At 35.0% G+C, this 13,241-nt stretch overlaps 1 protein-coding gene across 5 annotated transcripts in view; it reads right to left on the bottom strand.

Annotated features, from left to right (window-relative positions):
• The window catches only part of LOC127564676 (maestro heat-like repeat-containing protein family member 1), an 82,067-nt gene extending 73,891 nt beyond the window's left edge, over nucleotides 1–8,176 (bottom strand). For all 5 annotated transcript variants that reach the window (XM_052001397.1, XM_052001400.1, XM_052001398.1 and 2 more), the window contains exon 1: nucleotides 8,085–8,176. The gene's annotated coding sequence lies outside the window, so the exon portion shown is untranslated. The remainder of the gene's footprint in view (nucleotides 1–8,084) is intronic.
• Between the last annotated feature and the right edge of the window lie 5,065 nt (nucleotides 8,177–13,241).

Below are 13,241 nucleotides of genomic sequence, written 5' to 3'. Positions count from 1 at the left end.
TATACTAAATGTGAGTATGCTACATAACTATATAACATTATAAAATAAAAAATAATTATAAAACAATATAAAATATGAGCTAATATCATTCTTTTATATGTCTAACTTACATTTTTGATCCAGATCTGTGATTTTAGTAGCATAGGAAAATCTTGTTTAAAAACGGCTTCCATTACAGATTGAAAATGCTTCTGTAATGTATAGCAAAGAGCTAATAATAGAAATAAAAATAAAGAGAAAGTAACATGGTAACTTGACTTCCCCATAATTCCTATGTAAGGTATGTCATGAACCCAGGTCTTTTTAAACTCTAAAGTCAGGTCTTTATCAATTGTGCCATGGTACTCCATATAGAAAAATGCTGGTTTACAGTTATATGATGTTCTGTGGTTACAAAGCATTGTAACAGGCATTCAGTGAGCTCTTCATGACAACCTATGAGTACATAGGTAGGTAGATAGATAATATCTGTGTAACATGCATGTGTGTGTACCTGGAATTCTGGAACCTGAAAGTTTCTCTGGAGCCTTTAATGGGGTTTAGGAAAGGGTTTCTTAAACTGTTTCCATCTGCGACATCTTTTAGTCTAAAAAATTTTATATGATTCTAGGTATATAAGTATATAAAATAGGTATACAAATCAAACATTTACTGACAACAAATCATAATTTCACAACCCCCTCATTCAGTTATGAGACCCCATGTGGGGTCTTAAGCCAGAGTTTAAGAAGTAATGGCTCCAACCTCAACTGGTAGTTTTCTCTCAATTGTAGGGATAGAAGCCTGGACTTTAGTACCAAATTAGGGAATCTCCAAAATACCTTGGAAAGGATAATCACAAATATACAAAAGCAGCTCACTCCCTCAATATCTGGGAGGCACAAGTTTCCCTTCTCTTTACACTGCCTCAGACTCTGAGCAGCAGAACAGGATTAGTCCTATTTTGGCTCAATTCCTATATGGCCTAGTACCAGGTTCTAATCTACTTTGCCACCTGAGGCAATAGGAGTTCTTGGGACTTCACTGCTGAGCTAACTGGCTGAACTAGTCTGCCTGGAATCATCATGGCTTGAACTCACAGTCTGGAGAGGATCACCTCAGGCAGCTGAAAACAGGACAAACAGCACAGAAGAGAAAGCAATACCCCACATTCACCCATGAGAGGGAGAAGGGTGAGTGAACTGTGTCTTTTGCACTCTGGACAAAATAGGAAGTGCTATTTTAGAAATTTAATTCCTCTTATGCCCTAGTATCTATCTCCTCATCAGAACCACAGGAGTGGATTTATTGATCCAGGGATTGGCAATTGACCCTCTCTGTATTCTCTGTAAACTAATGGAAGAATAAAGTTGCCAAATAATAGAGGTATTACAACCATGTTTACAAAATGATTAGGTAGCAATAACTGCATATTGTAGTCTTCACAAATGAAATAAAATTATCTTCTCCCCCTCTCCCTCAAAATCTCTCTTGAAATGATATAATCATTTCATGAAAGAATTGACTGCAGGGTAAGTGTGAAATATAACTACAAGCAAAAACTTCCAACCAAAGATATAAATCTGAGTTTACACATCAGGGCCCCCCACCCCTACAGCATCAAAACCCCCAAATTTTCACCAGAATGAAAAATGATCAAGAAATCCAATGAGAACAATTCAAGATAATTCTAAAGGACTTGTGATGAAAAATGCTATCCATCTCCAAAGAAAGAACTGATGGAGTCTGAAAGCATACTTTTTAAAACTTTATTTTCCTTGTTGGGTTTTTTAGAAGTCTGTGTCTTCTTTCATGACTAATATGGATCTGTAAGAGAGTGAATCTGATGACTTTTAAATTCAATTCATTCACAAATCAAGACCAATTTTGTAACATCATTGATCCTCTTCAAGAAAGAAGAATGAACAATAAATAATAGAGAAATATGTTTTGCAAGATTATACATATGTAGCCTTATCATTTTGCTTGCCTTCTCAATGAGGAGAGAGGAGAAGAAGGGAGGAAAAGAATTTGGAACTCAAAATTTTAAAAAACAAATATTAAATGTTGTTTTGAGACAGCTGGATGGTTCAGTGGATAGAGCACCGGCTCTGGAGTCAGGAGGACCTGAGTTCAAAGGTGGCCTCAGACACTTAATCCTTCCTAGCTGTGTGACCCTAAGCAAGTTTTTAAAAATTTGTTGAGGAAGGGCTTCTTAAACTATTTCTCCTTGTATCCCCTTTTCGTCTACAAAATTTTTATACGACTCTGGGAATATAAGCATATAAAATAGGCATACAAATCAAATATCCGCTGATAATAAATCATAATTTCACAACCCTCACATTATGAGATCCCCATGTGGAGTCTTAAGTCATAGTTTAAGAAGCTGTGTGTTTTCTGCCAATAGCAGAATGAGAAAAAAATTTTATTAAGGCTTTTTTTTATTTTCAAAGCAGATGCATGGATAATTTTCAACATACATCCTTGCAAAACCTTGTGTTCCAAATTTTTTTCCCTCCCTTCCTCTTACCTCCTCCCCATAGACAGCAAGTAATCCAATATATATTAAACATGTGCAATTCTTCTATACAGATTTCCATAATCATGCTGCACAAGAAAAAATCATATCAAAAAGAAAAAATGAGAAAGAAAGCAAAATATAAGCAGACAACAAAAAGAGTGAGAATGCTATGTTGTGACCCACACTCAATTCCCATAGCCTCTCTCTGGGTGTAGATCTCTCTCTTCATCACTGAACAATTGGAACTTGTTTGAATTTTCTCAATGTTGAATAGAGCCAGGTCCATCAGAATTGATCATCATATAATATTGTTGTTGAAGTATATAATGATCTCCCGGTTCTGCTCATTTCACTCAGCATCAGTTCATGTAAGTCTCTCCAAGCCTCTCTGTATTCATCCTGCTGGTCATTCCTTACAGAACAATAATATTCCATAACATTCATATACCGTAACTTATTCAGCCATTCTCCAATTGATGAGCATCCATTCAGTTTCCAGTTTCTTGCCACTACAAAGAGGGTTGCCACAAACACTTTTGCACATGCGGGTCCCTTTCCCTCCTTCAAGATCTCTTTGGGATATAATTCCAGTAGAAACACTGCTGGGTCAAAGGGTATGCACAGTTTGATGGCCCTTTGGACATAGTTCCAAATTACTCTCGAGAATTGTGGATGTATCCACAGTTCCACCAACAATGTATCAGTGTCTCAGTTTTCCCACATCCCCTCCAACATTTGTCATTATCTTTTCCTGTCATCTTCGCCAATCTGAGAGATTTATAGTGATATCTTAGAGTTATCTTAATTTGTATTTCTCTGATCAATAGAAATTTAGAGCATCTAAGGAAAAAAAAAACTTTAAAAAGAAATCCAATGAGAAACTATAGTCAATGACTCTTCTAACAGAGAAGTTCACAAAACGTCAGCCAAAACCCTATGGGCTATAAAGGAAAGGGGACCTCCAGCAAATCCAGCACCACCTCAGGGAAATAAAGGTAACTTCCCAGCACAGGTAGGTCAAGAGACAGGCAACCTGCAAGGATCACTATCTGGAGGCAGGCAGCAAGAGTAGAGCGTTCCCTTGAGAAAGCTGCAGGGCTGAGAAATGACTATACTAGGGCCCTCCTAAGCTCTGGAGAATCAATAATGATTTATATCAGCATAAGGAACTGGTGTGAGAAAGGTTCAGACCTCAAGAGCCCTGAGATCCCCAGTACAATCCTAAAATGTCACAGAACTCTTAACCTCAAAGACCCTATGATCCTAAGAGGAAGAGGTCGATGTAAAAATCTAGGAGGGTTAGCCACCCCTCTTAAAAATATAGCAAGACACCAGCCCTGAAGTCAGGAGGACCTGAGTTCAAATCTGGACTCAGACCATATATATATAAAGAAAATCAAAGAAGATCCCCACTTCTATTTTAAAAATTCCTGTATCTCTGGAGATGTTCATCTCAACACATATTTATTACCCAGTCAAGGTTCTATTACCTATTTTCCTATCTCCAGAAATCTCTCCTTTCCTTCAAGAATTCAATTCCTGTCTCAGTCTTTCTTATACCTGAGAATTTCAGCATATGCATTAATGTTGCCTCAAACACATTAACTCTCCACTTCCTTAACTGATTTTCCATGATCTTCTCCTCAGTCTCCCACCTCAGCTACACAGAGATCGTCATCCCCTTGGTCTTGCCCTCAACCACAAATGTTCTACTTCCAGGGAGGTGATACCATGACATGCAAGTGAACTGGATTTCAGTGGGGAAGGAAAGTCTCACACTCCCCCCCATCTGGGTCCAGTGGCCAGAGATAGATCAGGACAACTGGAAATGGCCCTGGATGTCCTGCGAGACCTTGGTCTTTTTAAGCTGAAGTCTTCAACAGGTCTCACTTTGCCTGAGATCCCAACCATTCAGTGATTAAGGCTAGGTCCCTTACCTCGTGTCTGGCAATTACAATAATCTGTTTGTTGGTCTCCTTACCTTACATATCTTCCTAAAGATCAGGTCTGATGTGTCAATAAATTCTAATGGTTTTTTATTACTTCTGTTTGGTTAAAAATTTTCCTGATTTGGATCCCTTCTTTTTTTTCCAGTTTTCATACTACCTTTATGTTTCTCCACATATTCTGAGATCCAGTTACACTATCCTCATTATTATTCCTTGTACACAGAATTTCCTAACTCCAGGCATGTTTACTGACTATCTCCCATATCAGAATTTCTCCATTTTCATCTCCTTTTCCTGGCTTTCCTGACTTCATTTAATTCCCAATTTGATTTCCACCTTCTATAAGAAATCTTTCTAAATTCCCCCTTAAGGTTAGTGCAATTCTCACTGTAATTATCTACAATTTATTCTGTATATATCTCATTTGTACATAGTTGTTGTCATTTGCCTCCCCCTCCCCCCATTAGACTGGGAACTCTTGGAAAACAAAGACTGTTTTTGTATTGTTTTATTTTACTTCCTTTGTGTACTTAGTACTTATTACATACAGTACCTGGCACATAGTAAGCACACAATAAGTATTTATTGAGTGACAATGATCAAAAACTTAGCCTTGGAAGGAGAAAGTAACTCTATAATGATGGCAAGCAGAGACTGAAAGGAGAAAATTATTTTCCCACAACTAATACAGGAATACTTGGGAAAAGGAAGAAAAATTGTAGAGGAAACAATTTAAATGATAATAAATAATTTAGAAAAGAAAATAAATATTAATCAAATAAAGTCTTTAAAAAGTAGAATAGATGAAACAGAAATCAATAATCCCCTGGGATAGCAAGAAATATTACAATAAAATAAAATGACTGGAAAATGGAAGAAAATGTAAGATATATAATATAAAAAAACAATTGATGTGGAAAACAAGTCAAAAAGAGGTAATTTAAGAATCATTAGATTATCTGAAAACTATATTTTAAAAAAACCTGGACACTACATTTCAAAAAATCCTAAGTGAAAATTGTGAAAGTCTTGTAGAACTGGAAGACAACATGAAGATAGAATTTGCCAATCACTTCCCCAGAAGAGAGAAATATCCAAAAGGAAAAGTTTCAGGAATGTGACAGACAAAATCCAGAGCTCTCATATCAGAGGAAAAAATACTGCAAGCATTTTAAAAAAAGCAATTCAAATGTCAAGGAACCCTAGTCAGGATCAAAGAACATCTGGGAGTTTCTACTATAAATAAGAGGATATTTTGAATCTTCCTAAAGCAAAAGGAAAATAATAATTTAACCAGCAAATCTGAGTATAATCCTCTAATAGGAAAAAAAATGGGCCTTTAATATAATATTTCAGAGAACTTTCAGGCATTCCTGTTGAAAAGAACAGAACTCAATAGAGACTTTGAAATGCAAACATGAGTAAAGGGAAACCTAGAAAGGCAAATTTATTTGAGCATTTAGAAGAGGTTGAATGATGATTTTTTTTAACAGGAAAAAGAAACAAGTGCCCCTTCAGCAATAGTATGCTTGTAAATGTTTAACAATTAGTTTGGGGGGGGTGAGAGACACAAACACATAACTTATTTTTTAGATTGATCATTATTATTAATATTTTATCTATCATTTTCTTAAGTCTAGACAATCAAAATAATCTATCAAGCCCTGATTTGTATTATTTGCTGATTTCTGAGATATAAATGCTCATAACAATCATCACTCCAGAATCAGTTTAAGCTGGCTCTGGCACACCTCTGTTCTTCAGAACTTTATTGAACCTTATTGGATATTCAAAATATCTCTTCAGAACCTTGATAGGTACTCAGAAAGTATTGAAATACCTAAATAAACAAAGGACTTCTGATAGGGGTGAATGGGAACTGTTCTATGAATTATAAAGAGGAAGGGGGCAGAGAGAAAGACTACACTAATTCAAAAAAAAGGGGGGGATGGAACTTGCTATTTCTCATAAATAGGGTACATGAGAAGAAGAATATGTAAATAAGTATGGAAGAAAAGGGAGAGGGCAGAGTGCATTAGATGAATGTCTTTATTATCTGAAATGGACAAGGAGAATTTAATATACACATAGTTTGGCATAAAAAACTGAATTCATCTTTATTGGAATCCTATACAGGTGGAAAGTGGAGAGTTAAAAGGACCCTGATATAGGGTAAGACTAATCACATACAAAGCCAAATTCCTAATCCTAAAGAAAAGATTAAAAGGGGGAAGAGGCAAAACCTGGATTCTTGGGGTGAGGCACCCACCTTCTGGAGAATGGTTGAGCAAATTGTGGTATGTGAATGCAATGGAATATTGTTCTTCCATTAAGAGATGACAAAAGAAATTGTAAAGTGCAGAGTGTTGAGTAATATGAACTGATGTAAAGTGAGCCAAGCAGATTAAGTGGAACAAAATATACAAGGGCCTCAATAATGTAAAGAAAAACAGCTTTGAAAGATTTAAGAACTTCAATCAGTGTAATCATCAACCAAAAGTGTGTCCAGAAGACCTATTAAGAAGCACCTAAGAGGTGATTTATTCAAAGTGCACAAAGACATTTTGGGGACATGGCCATCTTATGGATCAACTTTACTTGGCTATGCTTATTTCTTAAAAGGTCTTTTTGTTTAACTTGGAAATTTTCAGATATAAAGGTAGGGTTGAGAAGGGAGAAAGGAGTTAATAGTATATATATTTTAAAATAATAAATGTAATTTATTCATTATTTATTTAATAAATTTAAATTATTTAATATCTATTTGTAATATTTGTTATCAATAATGAATATAATAATAAACTAATAAATTTAAATTAAAAAAATTTAAATAGCCTTAGGAGGGCTAGGAAATGGTCAGAGGCAGATGTATTTGATCTAGTTCTTGTTCATTTTATCCTGAGTACAATAAATTACGTGATCTCAGCACTCTACCAGTCTCTGGATCAATGAATTCAAGCAATAAACCAAAAAATGGAATGTTATTCCACTTTATAGGGTAAATAGGCTTCCCTGTATGGACATATTTCACTTTTTAATATTTTGAACAATATTTCATTTCATCCCGAGTTAATGCTTGGAACCCACCAAAAAGCCTGTTTTTTGGAAATCATAGTAAGTTTAGTTAACATCTGCTCCTATTGTAGCTGACATTTGTAGACTGGGCGCCCTCTGGTGGTACATAGAAGTACTGCTGCCTCCAAGAAAAGAACTATTTTATTCATTTACCAGAAAAAGTAATGGATGGAAAGCTAAACTAAGCAGAGCATCACCTGGTGGAGAATTTAGATATTGCCCTGTCTCGCTATTTTTTGTTAGGCTTTTGAGGGGGGGCGTTTTGTCTCAGTGATAACTATGGATTTTTTTCAAAGCCTTTTTTTTATCACAGTGATTCCTTTTAAAAGCTTAAAGAAATTAGTACTTGAGTCACACAACCAAAGGGTTTCATATGGTGGGGAAATCACACTTATATGATTTCTGTAAAGGTTCAATAAATGATAACATTGATATACTAATTGATCAGAGCCATACCATATTGTTTGCAAATCCATTGATAGGTTTGTGACCCAGACAATCAAACAACCTGTCAGCAATCTGGAATTTGAGATCCTTCCCGCTAAATCTAAACTCACCTCCTTTTCTCTATTTGTGTCTAGTGGATTTCCTTTCTTAACAGCACGAGATTGGCAGGAGCTAGAGAAGGGAGACGTCCAGTTCATTTGCCTCAGGGAGATTTGTCTCCTTGGAATACTGTACCATGGTTATGAGATAGTTGTATCTTAGCAACGAATTCCAGAATTTTATAAACAGATATTAAATTATTCAGCCTGGTCTTTGCTAGGGATCCAAGGTAGATGTATCACCTGTTTAAAACAACAGTATTCCTTCCTAAAATCTTCCTTAACCGCAATATATCTGATTTTAAAATGTGTATGAAACATGTTCTATGGAAAGCATTTAAAGAAAAGCCATATTTGAATATAAATTTAGTGTCTATTATCTTTGATTCAGTTAACTATTCCTATGGGAAATCTTGTTATTGGGCCCAAAACAGGGCCCTACTGATTTACAATTTATTTAAATGCAGTTTATCATGATATATAGTAGGGAGGTATCCTGTTAGACTGGAAAGAATGCTGAATTTGGCATCAGGAGACATGAATTCTGAGTTTGACTCTGATATATGATTTTGAAAGGAATAGGACTTAGGATGATGATAACCAGCAATAGAAAGAAGACAGAGAGCTGCTCTATTCTTTTTTGTTGTTTTTTAAATTTTTTTTCTCCTGAGGAGAATGATCTTTAGACTGGAAATGATAGAACAAAAGAATGATAAAAGACCAACTGTTCTTAATGAATTCAAGTTACTTTAAATGCCTGAGAGTTTTATACTTGAATACAGCAGATGTGACTACTGATCCATTTTCAGTGACATCTTAGAAACTTTAGAAAATAAAATTATCTCAAGATTGGAGAAAGGTAATTCTGATTTTTAAAAGAGGGAAAGAGGAAGACAAGAAAATAGTCTAGTTGAACTAACCGTAATTCCTAAGAAAAGTCTAGAATGGATCATTAAAGAGATAGTTGGAACAAACAGAAAAGGAAATAGTGATTACAAAGGAAAAACATGGCTTCCATCAAGAGCCACTGAAGCTAAACTAACCACATTTCCTTTTCTGACAGAATTACAGATGAGAAGAACGTAGTATATATAGTTTACCTAGATCAGTGGTCCTCAAACATTTGTTCTCAATATCTTTATCCTATTAAAAATGATTGAGGAGCTGTCCAAAGAGTTTTTGTTTATGTGGTTTATAGTTATAGATATTGATCACATTAAAAATAAAAACTAATTATGAATTTGTAGACTCTCTGAAAGGATTTCAGAGATTCCCAGGATGCTCTGGACCAAACTTTGAGAACCACTGACGATTTTTGGCAAAGTTTTTGATAAAGTATCTCATACTTGTGGAAAAGATGAAGAAATTTGTATTAGACAACAATATAATCAGAAGAATTGAAAACTTGTTGAATGGTGGGTCTGAAAGAGTAGTTGTGGAATGAGTTATGGTACATGAAGGTAATAGAATATTATTGTAATATTACCTATTCTATTGTTCTAATAGAACAATGTTCTATTATATTATTGTTCCATAAGACATGATGAACAGGCTGATTTCAGAAAAACCTAGAAAGACTCACATGAACTGTTGCTAAATGAAGTGAGCAGAACCAAGAGAACATTGTACATAGTAACAGCTAGATTATGCGATAATTAACTGTAAGGGAATTGGCTTTTTTCAACAATGAGGTGATTCAAGGCAATTCCAAAAGACTTGTGATGGAAAGAGCCATCCACATCTAGAGAGAGATCTGTGGAGACTGAATATTGATCAAATCATAGTATTTTCACCTTTGTTGTTATTTTTTTCTTTCTCATGTTTTTTTTTATTTTAAATTTTATTTTCTCACACAGTATGATGAATATGGAAATGTTTAGAAGAATTGCACATTTGACCTATATCAAATTGTTTATTGTCTTAGGGAAGAGGGAGAAGAAAGAAAGAAAGAAAGAAAGAAAGAAAGAAAGAAAGAAAGAAAGAAAGAAAGAAAGAAAGAAAGAAAGAAAGAAAGAAAGAAAGAAAGAAAGAGAAGTTTGGAACACAAGGCTTTACAAAGGTGAATGTTGAAAACTCTCCTTACATGTATTTGGAAAAATAAAATGCTATAACAAAAAAAAAAAAAAAGAGCAAGCAGTTGTTAATAGTGCAATGACAGTTTGGCAGGAAGTCTCCAATGCAGAGTATACGGAATTACTCTTGTGCTAGTCAATATTTTTACTATTGACTTAGATCAGTGATTCTTAAAATGAAAACCTGAGGACCTGGACATCCTTTCAAGAAGTCTGTGAAGTCAAAACTATTTTCATAATAATAGCAAGATGTTATTTGCCTGTTAAAATTATATATCCTTTTCCAACTATATATTTGTATGAGGTCAGATTTTCTTCATAAACTTCAACCAAAACAACATATCATAACAGACTTGAATACAGAAGCAGTTATGAAAATCTAGCTCTCATCTACTAAGCCAGACATTAAAGAGATTTTCAAAGATATGGGGAAAAATGCTACTCATCATCAATTTTTCATTTTGGATAACATAGATTTTTTGTTTGTTTGTTGGATTTTTTGTGACTTGCCCAGAGTCGCATAGCTAGTAAGTCTTAAGGGTTAAGTATTTGAGTTCAGATTTGAACTCAATCATCTTGACTCCAAGGTCAGTGCTCTATTTACTTTGCTATTTACATACTCTGGTTCCGCTTTTTCCCCATTAAAAATGTCAGTTAAATATTTAACATGTTTGGGACTACCTGCCATCTAGAGGAAGGGGTGGGGAGAAAAATGGGAAAAGTTGGAACAGAAGTTTTTGCAAGGGTCAATGTTGAAAAATTACCCATGCAGATGTTTTGTCAATAAAAAGCTATAATTTTTTTTAAATTGTTGAAAAAAATCAGTTAAATTCATGTGTAATGAGTTTACTATTTTAACAAATGTTTTTAAATTTCATTAGTTTTAGTTTCTAATATAACATCAATAGATATAAATAAATAAATGTTATATATATAAATAAAAGCTCTTTGGGATTTTCAATAATTTTTAAGAGTATAAACGGGTCTTGATACCAAAAAATCTGATAATTGGATTTAGATAAAGCTTCATGAAATTGCGGCTGACACTGTAAATAACAGAGTAAAGGTCCAAAAGGATTTTGACAGGCTAGAGAATTAGATTGAAACTATTAAGATGAAATTTTGTGCAGACAAATGTTGAGTCTTGTATTTCTTATTAGAGCCCTTCCAGCAAGGCTGGACCAGCTGTTCCAAGGAAGGACAAAGACCTTGGGAGTTGTATCAAGTCCAAGAAGAAAGCACTCTTATCCTAGGATCAGGCCTGGAGGAGCTGGTGTAGGAGCATGTGCTAAGGCTGGTACACCTTTTGATCTGAGGAGCTCTGAGCTATGCAGAGTGTGCTAAGCCAACTGGTATCTTAACTAAATCTGCCATCAATATGATGAACTCCTACGAGTGGGAAAATCAGCCAACTTTGGAAAAGAGGAAAAAATCAATCACTTCGTCAGGAATGAGATCAGTAGGCCAGCAGCCACTGCACTCTCCACCTTGGTAAGACTAGGGAGCCTTTAAAAACTTCAATAACTGAGAGCCAAGTTTCTGGTATAGTGGGAATTTCAAAGTAGTCTCTAAAGAGACACAGGAGGAGAATGAAAGAAAAAACACACCTTCAGCATTGGAAGGCAGCTTTGGAAGATGGTAGATGGGCAACTCTTCCCATGAGACCAAGTCATGGTGAGGAAAATATTTTTCCTTTCCTTGGCTCACGATTCAATTTATTAAGAGAATCTAAACAAGTGATCATTGGCTTTTCTCTTGCTTTAACAAGAGTGGGCATGGTTAATTATGAAAGGTTTCTTTGCTGTTTATATTTCTGCCTACTGGTTATTTACCTTTTGTTTTTAACAATAGTTTGCTAAATGAGTTTATGTGTGAAAGTGGGAAGGGGAACCTGTGTCTCTATGATTATTAAATTTATCTGGCTGAGAGATCACCAATCCAAATGAACAAGTTGCCTCAAAGTATTTTATAAATTCTGTTTGTAATTTGTGTATTTTTAAGATTTTCTTTTTTAATGTTTCAGAGGAAAAATATCATTTGAAACTAAGACCTTTGCTCTCCTTTGGCACTTGTGTGAAGCCTATAGATATTAGCAAAATAGTGTTTTTAAATGCTTAAAATGAAATACATAATATTACAAAGGAAGGTTACAAATGATATTACAATATTATCTCAATAATATTGAAATAGTTAGTAAATAAAAGTTCACAGATTCCAGGTGATTATTTAATTGTATTTGACTTTTTTGTGACCTCATTTGGGGTTTTCTTGGTAAAGATAGTTTCTTCATCAGTTCATTTGACAGATGAGGAAACTGAGACAAACAGAAAGAAGTGACTTGCACAGGGTAACAGCTCATAAGTGTCTCAGGTCATATTTGAACTCAGGAAGATGAGTTTCTGAGTCTGGATCTTATTCTCTATCCACTGCACCTGTGCTAGTCACTGGGGAATGGGTTCAGGTAGGTAATTATGGTTCCCAGGAAGCCAGACAGCTAATGTGGAATTGGGGCAAGCTAGTAGAGAATGAGCTGTTAGGTTAAGCATTCTCATAATAATGAAGATTCCAGGCAGGAACTCATCAATAATTGAGTGGAGTTGTTCCAAGGCTCAGGCAAAGGCTGATTACTGCTCCCCTTGGAGAAAGGATACTGGACCAGAATTATCTCTCTGCCCTACTAATTTTTTAGTCTAAGAGAGATATTTACATTCAAGTTGAGCGTTTGATTACAATAGCTTAATGGGAAAAGAATGCCCCAAAATATGAATCCAAGGTTTGACAAATGACAGTTCCACAAAGAACACACTTAGCAAATCAACTTGTTTATCCAAACCTACAGCTTGAACAAACATAACATATATAATATGCAGAGTCTACAATATGATATACAGAAATAAATTTGCTAGACAGTACACAAAGTAAATGAGCTCTCCTACTGAGAGCAAGCTATCTCAGCTAATGAGAAATTCCCTGAAATGTCTAGTGTAGTAAATTTGGACTGGGGACATGATTGAGTTGCCATTTCCTCAATATATTAGCTTCTTCCCAGAGTCTTTCTTTCCCTTCTAGTACCTAAAGAACTGTAATCCAGAAAATA

Source organism: Antechinus flavipes, chromosome 5, assembly GCF_016432865.1.
Source record: "Antechinus flavipes isolate AdamAnt ecotype Samford, QLD, Australia chromosome 5, AdamAnt_v2, whole genome shotgun sequence".
In the NCBI taxonomy this organism is placed as follows: Eukaryota; Metazoa; Chordata; class Mammalia; order Dasyuromorphia; family Dasyuridae; genus Antechinus; species Antechinus flavipes.
This window is presented reverse-complemented; position numbering and strand designations above follow the sequence as displayed.